General features: G+C 42.0%; 1 pseudogene; it reads right to left on the bottom strand.

Annotated features, from left to right (window-relative positions):
* Positions 1-3,810: 3,810 nt before the first annotated feature.
* LOC102873700 lies at positions 3,811-16,721 on the bottom strand (annotated as a pseudogene).
* Between the last annotated feature and the right edge of the window lie 1,544 nt (positions 16,722-18,265).

The following is an 18,265-nucleotide window of genomic DNA, read 5'->3' as shown; positions in this document are numbered from 1 at the left end:
GTTTTAAGTCCACATCAACTAGCAGAGTGCCCAGTTCTAGTAAGGTTTTAATAGGAAGTGCATGGGTGGAATGACATGCAACAACATAAGTTTGCTTTGGGTTGAGATCTACCTCTTGTCAAGCTTCAAGTCTCAGTTAAAGGGGCCAAATTGCAAAGTAGGTGAACTGTGTTGGAGCTTTTTCCCCCCAGGCTGAATAGGGAAACACTTGTCAGCAAAGAACGTATGTAGGAAGCATCACTTGATGTAGATTTTAAGAGGTAATTGAACGGATCCTGGATGACTGCGGGGTGCCAAAGCTCTCCAGATCAGGTAACTGGGGACTCATTTACACCTGTCTGCTGCTTTTCATGCCTTACCTCCCCGTCTCCATCTTCTTGAAGCCAGAGATTTGCTCACAATATCATTTTCCAATCAATTTTGGGCCTTGACCTTTTTATATTACAGGTTTCTTGCAGGTTTTCTGACAGACTTACAGGGGGTTGTCATTGTGTTGGTGGCCAGAAAATTCAACTGTGCCTACTGAAAGGGCAGGAAGAGAAGGGGAAGATGTTAGGTGGCTGACAAGAACTACTGATTTGGGGGGCTGATTATGTTATAGATTGAGCTGTATCTTTCCTCATTTCCAATATGATAGATAGCCAGCTCTAGTCAACATTGTCTATAGGGTGTAATGGTGCTAACAGAATGGCTGTGCTTCTGATGGTTTGAATCCACCAGTGGTTCTTTGGGAGAAAGGTGGTATGTCTCCTCCTGTTAATATTTACAGCCTCAGAAACCAATGAAGATTGCCAGGAATTGGAACCAACTCCACAGCAGTGAGTTTGAGGGATTTTTTCCACACCTCAATCCATACACAAAAACCAACTCATAATAGATCAAGGACCTAGGACTAAAACCAAGGCCTATTAACTTCATTAGAGAAAAGCTTGGAAAAACTCTAGAAGCCTTAATCCAAAGCATCCTGGAAAACACATCCAGGAGAGGATAAAGTAGATGAATAGGACCTTCTAAGAATCAAATCCCTATGCACATCCAAAAACTTCTCCAACAGGACAAAAAGGAAGCCACAGATTGGGATAAAAATATTTGATAATGACATGTCTGATAAGGGACTTATATCTAGAATTTATAAAATACTCAAGCACCACAACAAGATAAAGGTAAACAACCAAACTGAAAAATGGACACAGGATATGAACAGACACTTCACCGAAGAAGATATTCAGATGGTCAACAAACATCAAGAAATGTTCAAAATCCCTAGCTCTAAGAGAGATGCAAATCAAAACAACTATGAGATATCATCTCACCTCAGTAACAATAGCAACATATAACAGAAGAGCAAGCAACAAATGTGAGGTTGTGGAGAAACTGGAACCCGTATTCACTGTTGGTAGGAGTGTGAAATGGTGCAACCACTATGGAAGGCAATATGGCACTTTCTCAAAAAGTTGCAAATAGAAACACCATTTCACCCAGAAATTGCACTGCTGGGAATATACCCTAAAGGAACCATAACTGCCACCCAAGCAGATATATGCATACCGATGTTTATCACGGCTTTGTTCACAATAGCAAAGAGTTGGAAACAACCTAAGTGTCCATCAACAAAACAAATGTATAGAGAAGCTGTGGTATATTCACACAATGGAATACTATGCTTCATTGAAAAACAAGGAACTCATGAAATATTATGCAAAATGGGTGACCCTAGAGGACATTAAGCTGAGTGAAATATCTCAGTCACAAAAGACAAATACTGCATAGTGCCTCTTGTAAAGCAGGACTGACATCGTTTTGGGGGGAATCTAAGAGGGGATAAATAATGAATATTGCATTAAAACAGATGAGAGAGTGAAATGTTTAGGATGAATGTATGATTAGGTATTATTGTTAAGACAAGAGTCCAGAATGAAAGCTGCATAGTGGAATGGGCTTGGGGGGTGTGGGTTGGGGAGGGGTGGATTGTATAGCAATGAATTTTTTTTCCAAAGAGAAAAGCGAACTTGGTGGAGAGGTAGGCAGGGGTGAAAGTGTGCAAACAATGAATGAATGGAAACTCAAAGTCTCTGTAAACTTCCATGAAAATAAAAAAAAAAATGCTTAAAGATGTAATGCCATTTGGAAGTAGGGTTTCCTTTAGTATGTCAATGAGCTCCTGTCAGTGTTGAGTGTGTGTTAAGTCAACTCCTTTCCTTGTTGTGTTCCATCTAGTCAGAACTGAATCGTAGCTGACCTTCCAGCGGGTTTTCAGAGGTTGTACATTACACAGGAGGAGATGGCTCATCTTTCTCTTATGGAACAGTTTGTGGATTTGAACCACGTGACTTTGGTTTGGCAGTACAACTCCTTATCATGATGTCACCAGAACTCCCCTTTGAAGTTTAAAAGAGAAGATGAGGCTCAGAAGCAAGAAGCATAACCCCTTTTGCTATTTCTGTTGTAACAGCACTAGGAATCTAAGGTGGAGCCTTCCAGAAAGGATGCATTCTTTGTGATTTTATTGGTAGCATTTAATGGAAGATTTTAGTGGTAGCAGTTTTGGGAAGCTGTAGACTTACTTCTCTCCTCTTCTTCCTTGTCTCCCCTCTGACATATATCCGGTTAACCTCTGAAGTATCTGCTGTGCTGTAAAGAAAGGCTGCAAGCTGTAGAAGGCACTGCACGCTCCCCAGTACTGAGTCTTCAGCTAAAGCAGAAGAGTGTGTGGTTTCTGAAGCTCACATTCCTTTCTCTTCTCTTCTCTGTAAAAGGCCTTGCAAGAGTACTTGGTATTGCTGGCTTTTCCCTCTCTCTTGAACTCACCACAGTCAGAATTAAACCTGCATCACTGGACAGAAAATGGCCTCTGTTAAGGCTCTGATGACCTGCCTGTTGCTAAATTCAGTGATAAATTTGCATCCTCTTCTCAACTGGGCTGCAAACCACATTTAGCTAACTGAGCTCACTTGGCGCTTGTACTCTCCTGGTTCTCCTCCTGCCTCACAATGCCATTCCTTCTCTCTTGTTGATCCAGCCTCATTTTCTTCCCGTACTCCAGTGGTCTATTCTATTCTGTTGTTGCTTTTTTTTTTTTAAATAAAACTTTATTTGTTAATCTGAGTCCTAATCTTTAATCTTAACTCTTAATCTTTGCACTTAATCTTTTCCCATAGCTTCTTAGACTCTGCTCCTAATTTTCCTCACTTTTTAAAGATTTTTTTTTAATGGTATAGTAGTTTGCTTACAAAATTCACATACATTGTGTTTCACACTATTCTTCATTCACATTGTGTTTCACACTATTCTTCATTCACATTGTGTTTCATACAATCATTTCCATGCATTATGTTTTTTCCATTAGAATGATTATTATTTAGAATTATTTTATTGAATCATGTACAAAAGCTTCTTAACTCTCCATACGTACTTAAAAATTTTTAAAAGAAAACCTTATACCTGTATAATAGTTTTTTAAAACTTAGAGAAAAATCTTAAAAAAGGTTTCACATGTCACCTGAAACTTATAAATTTAACATTATCAAAGGAGTGCTTCTATACTCTTACAAAGACCACTAGAAAGAAACATCGATTAAAGGCTAAGAAACAATCTCAAAGGCATTTGTTTTTAAAAAACAATCCTTCCTCCATAGTAAAGTCACGTATTAAACAATCCAATCCATTCACAAAATGACTCTCTGCATCTGCTCTTGGTGTCTTCTGCCATATCACTGTATATTTATGCATGACTGAGAGGAGTTACATTAACATTGTTATTTCGATAACCTGAAGCTGTTCTGTTACCTCTGGGCTCTCATCCTCTCCTATTTATACAGTGAAGCCCATGGCAAAAGGAAGAAGCTCAGTACCAGCTCTTCTCTCCATAACCACTACTTCCTCCACTGCCTCCTGGACCATTGTTTCCTCCACCACATGGTCCACCCTTGTTCCTGCTACCACCAAAATTCCCACTCTTTGTTGGCGCATAGTTAGAAGGCTACTGGCTATAATTTCCAAAATGATCATCATTTATACTTCCATAATTTCCTCTTCCATAGTTGTCATAATCACCTCCATATCCCCCACCCAGGTTGCCATATGCAGGTCCTCCACCACCACGTCCTCCTCTTCCTCTTCATAACTAGGACTACCTCCAAAATGGCCACCTCCAGATTCTCCTCCATACACATTTGTTGTTGTTGTTGATTACCTTCAAGTTGAGCACAAATCATAGTGACCCTATGAACAAAAGGCCTGAAGCCTTTCTATAACTATCGACATTTACCAAAGTTCATAGAGTTTCTGAAGGCATGTTGTTTAGGAAGCAGATGTCAGTCCTGCTTCCATATAGCCATCCTCAAATCCACGACCATTTCCATATCTATAAGACCCTCCTCTAAAGTTACTTCGTGGTCCTGGTCCCAAATTTCCTTCTCCACCATGTGAGTCCCCAAAACCAAAGCTGCTGCCTCTTCCACTCCTGGAACTTTGAACCTCCTGCATTTTTTGTCTAGACAAAGCCTTTCTTACATCTGCATTATGATCATTCATAGTGTGGTATTTCTGCAATGCAATTTTTTCCACAGGATCATGGTCTTCAAAAGTAACAAAGCCAAAGTCTCTTATCTTTCCAGACTGCCTATCAGTAATTATGTAAATAGTATCAATTTTTCCATATTCTTCAAATAATTGCTAAAGTGAGATCCTCAGTGTCTTCTTTAATTCCACCAACAAACAGCTTCTTCACAGTTAATGAGCCCCTGGTTTTCCAGATGCCTCTCTTTAGCTCAACCACTCACCCACCAATAGAATGGGGTTGTGCAGCCATAGTAGAAAAGGCTACAAAACCAAATCCGCTTGATCGTTCCCTTGCAGGATCCCTCATTACCACACAGTCTGTAAGTCTCCCCCATTATTCATAGTAGTTCCTCAAGCTTTCTTCTGTTGTTCCAAAGCCTACTCCTTTTCTCTATTTTTTTTTTCTCTCCAAAGGAACAGTTTCTAAAGTTTTCTCCTTCGCGCACTCAGTGGCTTCAGCCCAATTTCCTCGCAGCAGAGCGAGATGAGAAAGATCCCCGCGCTTGAGAATGAACCAGACTGGTCCTGGCGCTGTGGTGAGAAGGGCTGCTGCTGCTCAAGAAACAGCACCGCGAGGAAAACCTCCACCTAGTCCCCCGGCGCAGCTGATGCTGCTCCTTTTCTAGAACCTTCCCTCCTACTAATACCCCATGCATTGTTTTGTTGTTGTTATGTGCCGTCAAGTCGCCTGCGACTCATAGCGACCCTATGTACAACAGCCCTATACTCTGCTCTGTCCTGTGCCAATCGCACTGTCTCTGACACACCCATCCCAATTATCCCAGTCACTGAATCAATCCACCTCATAGAGGGCCTTCCTCTCCTGTGCTGTCCCTCCACCCTCCCAAGCATGATGTCTCTCTCTAAGGACTGGTCTCTCCTCACAACATGTCCAAAGTATGTTAGACGGAGCCTCAGAATCCTTGCCTCCAAGGAGCCACCCTGTTTAACCCTTTCCAGGACATTAGGTTTTATAAAATTAATCATCATTGGACCATGTGCATCATTACCCTGTTTTTTTACCTGGATCCTTCCCATTTCCTTCACTCCTGCCCTACACTCATCAAGTTGTGCAAACCTGTGGTTTCGTCCTTACCCATCCTCACCCCTCTGCTCCCACCCCTTTCTCCCTTGTATCCCATACATGTCTTACTAGTTGTCCTTCTATTTATTACAATAATGACCTCTTGCAGTGCTTGTCCTTATGAGACTGACTGAGTTCACTCAGCATAATGTTCTCAAGTCCCTCTCAAGATAGGAAGTTTTTTTAAAAAAATAATTTAAACCACTGCTCCTATGTGTTGCATAGTATTCCATTGTGTGATGTATCCTAATTTCTTAATCCATTCAATTGTGGTTGAACATTTGGGCTGTTTCTATGTTCTTGTGATGGTGAATAATGGTGCTATGAACATCAGTGTACAAATCTCCATTTGTGTCTCAGTCCTAATTTCCTTAGGAAATTAGGTAGTGGAATAGCTGGGTCAGTGGAGTTTCTTTGTTTGATTTTTTTTAAGGAAATGCCAAACTGTTTTCCAGAGTGGTTGCACCATTTTACAACCCCACCAACTGTGTATGAGAATTCCCACCTCTCCACAGTCCCTCCAACATTATTGCTTACTCAGACCTGCTAAACTCTGCAGTGGTCCATTCTTAAGTCTTCTCAATTCTCCTCTCTTCTCTCCTATGTAGAAATTGTTAAACTCATAAATACTCAAAGTATACTCATAAATACTCATTTTCTAGCAACTCATAAATGTTTGTATCCAGCTTGAACCTCTTCCCTGCACTCCACCCTCCTAGTTCTATTTGCCTACTCAATATCTCTGTTTCATTGTCTAGCAGGTATCTCACATATAATACACAAAGCAGACCTCCTGCTCTCAGCTACCACAAGACCTAGTGCTGCAATTGGCCACAATTCAAAACAATGACAACTCTGTTCTTCAGTTGTTGCTCAGGCTATGAACTTTCTTTCACACCTCATCTCCAATCCTGCAGCAAAGCTGTAGATCCACCTTAAAAAATATCCAGCGCCCAAACATTTTTCACTATCTTCATCACTCGTCAAACCACCAGCATTCTGAATTATTGCAAGAGCCTCTCTGTGGCTTTCAGGGCTACTCTCCTGGCCCACCATGCCGGCCATGCTCCAATCTATTTTTAACTTAGCAGCGGGCGTGATGTATTTACAGTATAGGTCAGATTCTGGTCAGCTCCACATGCTTCAGTGGCATCTGTCTTACTCAGAGTGAAATCCAAAGGTCTTACCGTTTACTGCATTGCCTTACATCTGTCCCACAGCTATTTCCCTTACTACTCAACCAGCCTTGTCCCTGCTCATTCTATCCTGCTACATTTTTCTCCTTGTTATTCAGCTGTTGTGACACATCAAACATTTGTGTATTCCAGTGTCATTGCATATATGTCTCATTTTGCCTGGAATGCTTTTCCTTTCATATATTTGCCTGGGGTTAACATACTTTGGACATGTTGCAAGGAGGGACCAGTCCTTGGAGAGGGACGTCATGCTTAGGAGGGTAGGGGAACAGTGCAAGAGAGGAAGACCATCTATGAGATGGATCAATTTGGTGATTGGGGTAATGGGAGTAGGTGTGTCAGAGACAGTGAGGTAGGTACAGGGTAGAGCAGGGTTTAGGGCTCTTGTACATAGGGTCACTATAAGTCGCAAGTGACTGGACAGCACATAACAACTCATTTTTCTCTAAGTTAAAACCTTGACTTCACCATGAAGTCTTCTCTGACCATCCTATCTAAAACACTAATCTCCTCATTAGTTTTGTTATCTTATTTTCTTTGTATCACTACAACCATATATGTAATTTGTTTTCTTTCTTATTCATTTCCCTTCACTGGAATATAATTCTATGGGTTTTAGAACCTGCTGTTTCACTGCTACAGCTCCAGAGATGTCAACAGTTTTGAGACCATTGTTGGCGCTCAATAAACATTTGTGGAATGAATGCATGCATGAATCTGTGCTTTCAGCTGTAAAGATTCTGATAAAGTGGGCATTGTCAACCAGTTCTAGGAAATTTATGGAATAATATGCTTTTTATTCAAGCAAACCATCTGAGCTTCAAAATGAGATTGTACATGCCCTTGTTGCCTTTTCCGGTGTAAAATGTGATTATTTTTTAACTTGAAAATGACAAATTTCAGTCTAGTGAACATATCCAACTCTTGCAATCTGGTAATGTGTTACTGCGTCAAGGCGTCCTTTGATTATGCTCACTTTGATTCAACAAATATTCATCACTCCCCATCACATGCTAGGCTTTGTGTGGAAGACAGCCTGGCTAGTTCTTAGAAACCATTTTGGCCACGAGATGCTCAAAGACACTGAGAAATTAAGTGTTTAGACTTTAATCTATGATTTAAATATTTTAAATTTTTGATGAGTGGTAAGTTGTTTCTATTAAAAGAATTAAGTCAAATAAGATTTGGTTAATTGTATGTCTAACTTCCTCTAAAATAATGTAATAATACAAATAACAAACCCCTTATTGGCATGGATTAAATTCTAACTCCTAGTGACCCTCCATTGGGTTTCTGAGGTGGTAAATCACAAGGGGAGGAGACAGGCCACCTTCTCCTGTGGGGACAGTGGTAGATTCAAACTTCTCAAGAAGCGAAGCCTGAGAATTAGAAATGCAGTTCACTGCAAATTCTTAACCAGAAATAAAAGGAAAGTAATATTACTAGATAAATCCATGTGATCCAAAGAACCCAGTAGTGGACCACATGTATCCAGAGCAGAAGAGTTCCACCTGGTTTTCAAGCCTGTGACCTTTCAGAAGGAGATCTTCAAGTTTGTTTGCTGAGTATTTCTGAAGCTCCAACTAACAGCCAAATGCTTTACCTCACCCAGGACACCGACAAATGCCGTAAGGGAGATGAAGCCACAATGCTGTGGGAATTTGGAAATGGGAGTACTCATATCTCTTTGGGAAGATTATTCTGGCTCTGTGAAAAAGCCTATCACTGAATTAGGTCTTGGAAATCAGTTTGGAATTTATTGGCCAGTGATAACAAATAGAGGCTTCCAGACAGAGGATAAAAATGATGTGAGCACAGGTGAACAGGGAGGAAATTCAAGTCCTGTTTCAGACACCGTCATAGCCTAGGAGGGTGAGAGTATGGACTAGAAACAGGGTGGAAGTTGAACAAAGGAATTGAGAGGAAGGGGGGAAAATCATGTTGGGATGTATTCTTTTTTCTCTCTTTCAAAAGCAAAAGGTTTGGTAAGTAGAAACCCTTGTTTTTGGACCAAATAGCAAAAATGATATGACAAATCTGATAATTCACATTAGCTATGAAGTGTCCTTGGAAAGAGTTTTGGGATATTGAAGGGATAATATTTATGGTTAGTATCCTTTTGGTGAATTTCCAGACTTCTTTCCATTTTTGAAAATGAAGCAGCTAGCATGTCCATTAAACAGACTATTCTGTCTCTGTAGCTAAAAAGACTCTTTCCGAGCCACCACCAGGACAACTTATTCCTCTCCTCTGATAGATAACAGGACTTCCTGTAATTCCTTTGCTAGATCACAATGGAATTTCCCCCATCCTTTCACGTTTCCCATAAAGCTCAGATCTCCTGACCTTTAGGGTTTGATACAAGATCTTTTTCACTAGCTCAAATTCTGTCGGGATAGGATTCCAGTAAGAGTGGACAAGGGCTGAATAACCATCTGTCTTTCCAAAGATCTGTAATGCATGTACTAAAAGGAACACTGTGTTTTGGGAATCAGATAGATAATATCCATCTATCTACCTAAATATGGTCTCTGAAACTAACAAAAATGCTATAGCCCCAAATCCAGTCTCTTATGACAAGAATCCAAAGATCTGGCCTCCTAAAAATATAGCTGACATTTACATCTACACACTGTTTACTTTAATACATTTTTATCATGACGAGTCATAAAGAAAAGTCCACTGAAGGAGTCACAGACTCAAGGCTTTTCAGAACGGAGAACTCAATGATGTTTGGTTCAATTGTCCTGGTTTATAGATGAGGAAGGAAAAGGCAGAAGGCGTTACAGCTAGTTAAGGGTGGCCTCACACTCAGGAAAAGAACTTAAACTAGCATGTGAGACTAAGTTTCCCCTGCAAGGGAATGCGGTCATGTGTAAGTGACTTTCTGTCAGAGGAGGACCTCATTGAATGGACTTTTGACTCTTTAAGAGCCTCATCGTGTATTTTTATGCTATGCCTTCACTGCCTTAGTAGGTATGCACTTTGTTGTTTTTGTTGTTAGGTACCATAGAGAAGGCTATGATTCATAGTGATCCTATGAACCATAGGTCAAAACATTGTCCTGTCCTGCCCCGTCCTCACAATCTCCACCATGCTTAAGTCCATTGTTACAGTCTATCCTGATGAAGGTCTTCTCTTTTACTGACCTTCTGCCTTTCTCAGAATGATGCCTTTTTCCAAGGAAAGTGCACTAGCAAGGTGCCAGCTGGTAAAGGCCAGCCTGAGTTGCCAGGGTTTTGGTAAATTCTACAGGTTCAGGGAGCTTATCTATCTGTAGATTGGTAATTTTTTGCATCCTACCTGGTACCTACTAGGAGCTTAATGAATCTTGGTTCTTTTCCTTTCTATTTCCATGTATGTTTATTCAGCAGAATTGAAACAATTGGTGAAGAGGAAAAGCTTATGATGGAGGGAGGTTGTTAGAAATCATGTTATCTACTGAGTGTGAGAAGGTAGGAGGAGAAAAAAAAATTCATGACAGGGTGCAAAAGGAAATGAAAAGACAGTTTAAATAAAGGTGGGGGGAATTACTAGGAAGTGATTGCATTTAAAAAAAAAAACACCAACAAATTTAGTTCCTGCAAAAATGAGTCAAAGTTGTAAAAGAAAATATAAAAAAAATTTAAAGAAAAATATTATAGTGAACCTGCATAAGGGATTGTACACATTCATAAAAGGGAAAGGAAAAGATTAGTTAAAGTGGAACTGCTACCCATATCCTCCCTACTGCAGCCTTCCCCATGAATGGTTAAAGAAGGATCAGGATCCCATTTATTAGCATAAATAGTTATGCAGATGACACAACCCTGCTGAAACTGAGGAGGACCTGAAGCATTTGCTGCAGAAGGTCAAGGACTGTAGTCTGCAATATGGACTGAAGCTCAATACCAAGAAGACAAAGATTCTCACCACTGGGCCAATTGACAGCACCATGATAAATGAAGAAGATATTGATGTGTTAATTACACCTTGCTCAGCTCCACAATCAACACTCTCGAAAATAAAAAGATAAATTGCACTGGGTAAAGCAAACAACAAATGCTGGTGAGGTTGTAAAGAAATTGGAACCCTTTTCCACTGTTAATGGGAGTGTAAAATATTGCAACCTTTATGGAAGGTAATATGGTGCCTTCTCAAAAATTTGGAAATAGAAATACCATTTGACCCAGCAATTCCACTACTGGGAATATACTCTAAAGAAAACAGAACTGCCACCCAAGCAGATATATGCACACCATGTTCATTGCTGCTTTGTTCACAACAGCAAAGAGTAGGAAACAACCCAAGCGTCCACCAACAAATGAATGGATAGAGAAGCTGTGGTATATTTATGCAATGGAATACTACACAGCACTGAAAAACAAGGTACACATGTAATATTATGCAAATTTAGTAACCCTGGAGGACATTATGCTAAATGAAATATCTCAGTCACAAAGGACAAATACTATGTAATGCCACTGCTATAAAATAGGACATTGGGGTTGAGGGGAAACTAAGAGGGGATAAATAACATATACTGCATGGAAACAGATGAGGGAAAGAACTGCTTAAAAGTAATACATGATTATATATTTGTATGATAACAGTCCAGAATAAAAGCTGCATAGTAAGGTGGACTGGGCTGGGGGTGGGGAATTGTATAACAATGAAAGAATTTTTTTTTCTCAAAAAGAAAAATGAACTGGGTGGGCAGGGAGAAAAATGTGCAACAGTGGATGAATGGAAATTCAAGTTTTCTATAACCTTTCATTAAAATCTCAATTTAAAGAAATCTGCTATCAAGGACTTCTCCCAAATACTGAGAAGCAATGATGTCAGTCTAAAGACTAAGGTGTGCTTCATCCAGGCCGTAGTGTTTGAAATTACTCGCTGTGTATCAAAGAGCGGAAAAATGATTAAAGATGACAGAAAAAGAATGACTGCCTTTGAGTTGTGGTGTTAGAGAAAAGTCTTGGACACAACATGAACTGCCAAGAAAACAAACATAGTCTGTCTTAGAGAGGGTAGAGCCAAGTTTCTACTTGAAGGCTAGAATTTTGAAGCTCTGTCCCACATTCTTTGGGCACATGGCCAAGAAGGACCGATCAGTCTTTGGAGAGGAACATCATGCTTGGAAGGATGGAGAGACAATGCAGGAGAGGAAGACCCTGAATGAGATGGATCAATACAATAACTGGGGTAATGAAGATAGATGTGTCAGAGTCAGTGAGATTGGCTCAAAATAAAGCAGGCTTCAGAGCTGTTGTACATATATGGTCTCTGAGACACAGGAAACTCGATGGCACATAACAATGACAATAACAGTGCAAAAGAGAGGCACTCATTCTGAAAAGTTACTGAGAGGCATTTCTCATTAAGCAGAATCAGAGGAGATCCCCTGCTCGTATGGTGGGATTTGCTTTCCCTCAGCTCAGCAAGCATAAAGGGTCGGCTCTCAGCTGCTGCCTCCCTTTCCCATGGAAAACTCTCCACTGTCAACCAAGCCAGACTCCTCTACAAAAAGTGAGCCAGGGGGCAGTCTGCTGTCCTTTCCTGGTGCTCCAGAGGGAGTAAGAGAGCAGAGAATCTTGGCTCATAGGTGGTGGGGGGTGAATACTTGGCTGCTGCAGGGGTCTCTGCTCGGTGGGGCTTTCTTTGTCCCAGCTTCTCAAGCATGGCCCTGTGGAAGTTGGACAAGTTGTAACTGGGCCCCCGATATTGAGAATGCTTGGGGAGTGCACCCTTCAGAGTCCCTGGCACAACGCCAGGCTAGCAGGGGCCCCTGCTGTGTGCAGGAAATATTGAACATTCTGAGTCTTAAAGAGGGAACCTGGAAGAGTTCCAAGATTACACTTAATACATCTGCTGGGAGGTACAGTGAAGGGAGACAGGGAATCTGCAGAAATAACCCTTGCAGGGCCAGGGGAGCCCACAGCATCCTTTTGACAGAGGTCACTGTAAGAATGGGAACCTCAGGTAGCAGGAGCAGTTTCCAAAGCTCCATCAAACATACCCCTGATCTCTTTGTTCTTCCTGTGGTTCTGGGAGGTGAGCAGGGCACATAGGGAATGTTATTTTCTGTAAGCTACAAGGCCATGTGTCTAGATGCTTTCCACAGCAGTTCATCTGTAAGTTGTTCAGTAAAAGATAAATCAACAAATGGATGTGTCAATTCTATAGGCGAGGAAATAGACCCATTTGGAATGGTTAGGGAAGAGGAGGCAGTGTGTGTCTCCAGTCATAATCAACTTAATGGCAATGATATTTGGGTTTGGAAAGGAGTTTTGGTGGACAAGTTAGAGCTGTGCTGCTGACCCAAAGGCTGTGTGTCTCTGGTGGTTTCAATGGACCAGAAGGTTAGTGGGAAACAATGGACAACCACCCCCTGCACAATTTATAGCCTTAGAAATTCAGTGGAGAGTCAGCTATGAACGTAGACTGTCTTGATGGCAATGAGTTTGAATGTTGTTGTTTTACTTTTTAGAATCCAGATATTTAGACTCATTTGTCTGTTGTTTGTTTGTTTGTTTTTTCTCTTTTTCCCTTCCCCTCGCTCCCACCCCAACCAGGAAAGCAGATGTGTCTCCTGCTTCTCTACTTCCCAATCTACCCTTGACTCATTGCTAATAAATTCCTGGTGGTTACTGTCCTTAGGACTTTATCTTTCTGTTTTAGGCTGTTTTAATAGTTTCAGCTAATAGCTTCCCTCAGGAAGACAAGGGCATTTATGTGTATTTGTGATAACTGAGCAAACTTTGGGGGAGTGAGGTGAGTGCAGAGATGAGGAGTCTGAGAATCCTGAGTCTCTGGGGCTTTGTGTGGTTTTAAGGGAGGGGAAGTGTCCTTCACGAACAGTTAATGCACCGGGGTCCCAACTGAAGGGTTTGGAGGTCTGAGTGCACTTACAGACACCTTATAAGTAAAGCCAGGTAATCAACTTCAGAAGAAATCAGTCATTCAGCACCTTGTGTGGAATACAGTTATACACACACACACACACACACACACAGAGTGAGAGAGAGTGAGAGAGAAGAGAGAAGAGAGAGAGAAAGAGAGAGAGAGAGAGAGAGAGAGAGAGAGAGAGAGAGAATCACCACCTGGTTAGAGAGCCTGGAACAGGTGAAAAGGACACCTTCACAGTTTTTCTTCTTTCTTCTTAGTATAACTGCATGTTAGTATAAACATAACTACATATCCCAACACATGCATCAACATAGTCTTTAAGCCCATATCTCAACAAAATGGGGCTTAAAGACACCAGCCTTGCATACCCTAAACAATGCTGTTGTGATGCTGGCCTGATATGCATGAGTGTGAGCTGCAGGTAGTTTGGCAGCTGTGGGTTTCACCTTTTATTAAACAACTGAACTTGTTCACAATTTGATTTCTATAAGCCCTCATCTAATTGTTTTTAGGCCACAGGGGCTACCATCTTGGCTATGGAAAAGATAGATATTTCATCACATGCTTGAGGGAAAGTCATAAACATAATGTGTAATAAATAGCAAAGCACTTTGATGATCTGTGTTCTTATAGAAGAATAGTTCACAGAAAGAATTATTACATGAAAAATGAAACCCAGTGACACCAAGTTGATGCTAATTTACAAGGAAATAACTGAGAAAAAAAGAAGTTACAAGTTGAGGCTAATGTTACAGAGAAAAACTTAGCTACACAGGATTTTCTTGGTTGCAATCTTGCCAGACCTTTCTTCCATGGCACTGCTAGGTGACTTTGAACTGGCAATTTTTCTCTTACTAATCAAGTGCAAACCATTTGCACTCCCAAAGACCCTTTATTGCACAATGCCTGTTTCATTTGCAAGCCATTCACATGCACTATTTTCTACAGGTGCTGTGGTCCATTTGGATTCAATAACAGAAATCTGGATTTCCCCCAGACGTGTGCTGGCAAGTTGACCGAAACGTCTAGGTTGTTGATTGAAAAATGGGGGTTTCTAGGTGCTTGCTGGCCACATGGTTGTGACAATCATTTCTAGAAAGGCTTCCCTGCCCCTTCTGTCTGAGTTAGCATGAAGCTACCCTCTATCCAGAGTATAATGGACACAAACGCACTTGTCCATTTCTCCTCACAGGATGGGAGCACCTGAGGTAAGTGCTGAACTCTTAATGATATTTTTGCTTCCAGATACTTGTTGAATGAATGTGAGAAGTGTCTCTGCTGCATTCTTTCTGTGGTAGATCTAGTCAGGTGTCTTGTGTGAAGTAGAAACATAAGACCTTTGTATACACAGCAGCGTTTGTGAATAGAGATTCAGATCAGCTGTGTAGCATTACTTAGATTCTTGCTTAATGTTTCAAAGCCTATGAAGCCAATTTTACACAGCCTCCTCTAGCCCAAGGAGCCCCTGGTGGTGCAGTGGTGAAATGCTGTGCTGCTAATTTGTAGTTTGAACCACCAGCTGCTCTGCAGAATGGCAGTCACAGTCTATAAACATTACAGCCTTACCATCCCTCAGGGGCAATTCTACTTTGTCTTATAGGGTAGCTTTGGGGGGAAAAAAAGTCAAAGTCATTGACATGCAGACAGAACCAACTTACTCATAGCAAATCACTGGGTGGGTTTTCAGAGGCTATAAATCACGCAGGAGCAATCTGCCCACCTTTCTCCTACAGAGAGCTGGTAGATTTGAACTACCCACCTTTGGGTAGGTGAGAAGGGTGAACAATCTCCTGTGCAATTAAATGCCTCTGAAAACCCTCCAGAGGGTTAGCTATGGGTCGGTTCTGACTCAAAGGTACACAACAACAAACAGCAACTTTGGGTTGGCAGTGGGACTCCTTACGCACTAGGCCACCCGAGTTGGAATCAAATTGGTAGCAATGGGTTTGGGTGTTTGAGTCCTGTAGCCCGAGAACGGTCTCTGTCTGTAAAGATGCACAGCCTCAGAAACCCCATGGAAGGTTGTTATGCATTGGACTTGAAGGTTGTTATGCAATGGCCCAAGAGGGAGAACACATGAAAATAATGAAGAAAGTTGAGACACCAGTCACAGGAGTACAAATTCCCACGTTCGCTCAGGGGAATGAGGCAGCGAGCCAAGGGCTTGGGTTTCCTTTCTCTCCACTCTTGCCTTCCTGCAAACGTGCCTCCCTCAGTCTCTCTTCACATTAGAAGGCAGCTGAGCAGTTACATATTCCAGGACCTCTGTATGTAAATCACATTCCATAAACCCCAAAGCTTGACTCTGTTACAGAGCAAGAGGCTGAATTACGTATGTGTACACACACACACACACACACACACACACACACTGTAACTGGCACACACACACACACACACACACACACACACACACACACACACTGTAACTGGCAAATGGCTTTTTTATTGATCCACTTCTAAGAGCAGGCTTGCTTTTGTGCAGACTTCCAGAGTGTCTCTCTCTCTCTTCAGCAACCTCCTCCCTTAAGTTCAGCAAGACTTATTGTTTACTCTTCTCCACCTTTGTCTTCCCACAGGTTTATCTGACCTCAGCTCTGTTCATAAACCACCAGTTTCTCCAGACTCTTTGATTTCCCACCTGCTGTGGCTGGAATTTTATGGCGCTAAGCAGGTTTTGCTGTCTCCCTTTGCACCCTGGCCCTTCCCCGGGCTCTTCTGCCCTCCTGGCACTTATCCTCCCACCCTCACCTTCATGGTGCATGGGCCTATTAAATGGTGTCCAGTTCCATTTCTGGCACCCAATAAATCTAAATTTTCAAGCTTGGGAAACCAGGCTCACCCACTGGCACCCAGATAAATGAGTCTTCCATGAGAAACCTATACTGCTCATTACTCAAGACTCTCCTGCCCGAGAAAGTCCGAATTCTCCTCTTTTCTCCCCGGATTCTTTGAACAGCAGCTGCCCCCACAGCCCAGGACTCCAGCCACATCTCCGGTCTCTTCTCCCCAGTACAGATGCTCAAAGCAGAACCCAGCTTCCCACATCCAGCACCCAGCCGGCTCCCATGTCATTCTGCCACAGCTCGGCTTTGAAATGGGACTTAATACCCAGCACACGCGCGCCTGCACTGTTCAGCTCACCTGAGCTCTGGGTGTGGAGTGGAACAAAGAACCTCCTCGCAGAGGTTTCATTGTTAGCAACAAGCACAGCCAATGAGCTTTTTCTGCCCAGCCATCAAGAGGCAAGCCTCTTGGGAGTTGAAGGAGTGCGATTCTGTTCCAAAACCCTATATCCAGCTCATAAAAACAGCTAGCTTTCCCATCTACTGGACAACTCCCCTGAAATTGTCTCATGTGGGTAGCAAAAGGGACCTGTTGGGGCTGGGGCCTGCTTGAAGTAATGTCAGCCTCCTGGAAAACTTGGGGAGGGGCAAGGATCTAGGGGGCTGCTATGAGGAGAAGAGAGTGCTGGGGTCTGCTTCCTTTGGAGTGGAGACACCCAAAGATGGTGATCAGCTTCAGGGAAGTTGGATGCTATTTGTGTTTACTTATTTGTTATTTTGACTTGTGAAATTACCCCCTTTCAGTCGGCCAGCCTTCTGCTTTTGCACAATAAAAATTAATTACAATGAATTAGAACCTTTATAAGCCACCCTTAACAGCACAATGGCGTGTAGACAGCTCTGCCTGTGATCTCTTGCTGGTCTAGTTCTAAAATCTGATCAGGAAAGAGACCAATTTACAATGACACAGTGATTTAAAATGAATAACAGCCCTGATTTGGGCTAAAATCTGGGAGCTAAGTGTAAAAGTTGCATAAAACCCACGTCCTGAATTAGAATTGTTCATTCATCTGAGCACCTTGAGGCAAGGATGGCTATTTTGAAGGGAGTTGTGCTGCTAACTTAAAGACAGTTCCCATCTCTGGCAGTTCATCTCTCGCAGGGTTCTAATCCACCAGCAGCTCCATGGTAAAAAGATGATCAATCTCCTTTGTGAATTAGAAGCCTCTGAAACCCAGAGGAGGGCTGGCTATGAGTTCGTTTCAGCTTGAAGCTGAAGGGAAGTGGTGGTGCTGGTGGTGTGGTTGTCCAGCTAGTTTTCAGAGGCAGTTCTTCTCACTGGAGGAGCATGCCCCTTTTTCTCCCTCAGGAACAGTTGGTGGACTCAGACCACATTCCTGGGCTTGGCAGTACAACATCTTCCAACTAAGCCACAATTCACTCCCTTATAGCTAATTCTGATTCATAGTGACCTCATGAGACAGGATACAACTGTCATAGGGTTTCCAAGACCATAAATCTTTACAGAAGCAGACTGCTTTGTCTTTCTCTTATACAGCAGCAGGTGGGTTCAAAGAACTGAACTTTCAATTAGAAAGAAGTCAACCTCTTAACCCACTGTAGGACCAGCGCTCCTGTTTATAAGATTGTTGTTACTGTGTGCTGTGGACTTGAATTGACTCATACCTGACTCTTAGTGAGTTTTCAGAGACTGGAAATCATACAGGAGATTACCTATACTTTTGTGGAGC

This window comes from Elephantulus edwardii, unplaced genomic scaffold (genome assembly GCF_000299155.1).
Source record: "Elephantulus edwardii isolate Elephantulus edwardi_28Jun2011 unplaced genomic scaffold, EleEdw1.0 scaffold00171, whole genome shotgun sequence".
NCBI lineage: Eukaryota > Metazoa > Chordata > Mammalia > Macroscelidea > Macroscelididae > Elephantulus > Elephantulus edwardii.
This window is presented reverse-complemented; position numbering and strand designations above follow the sequence as displayed.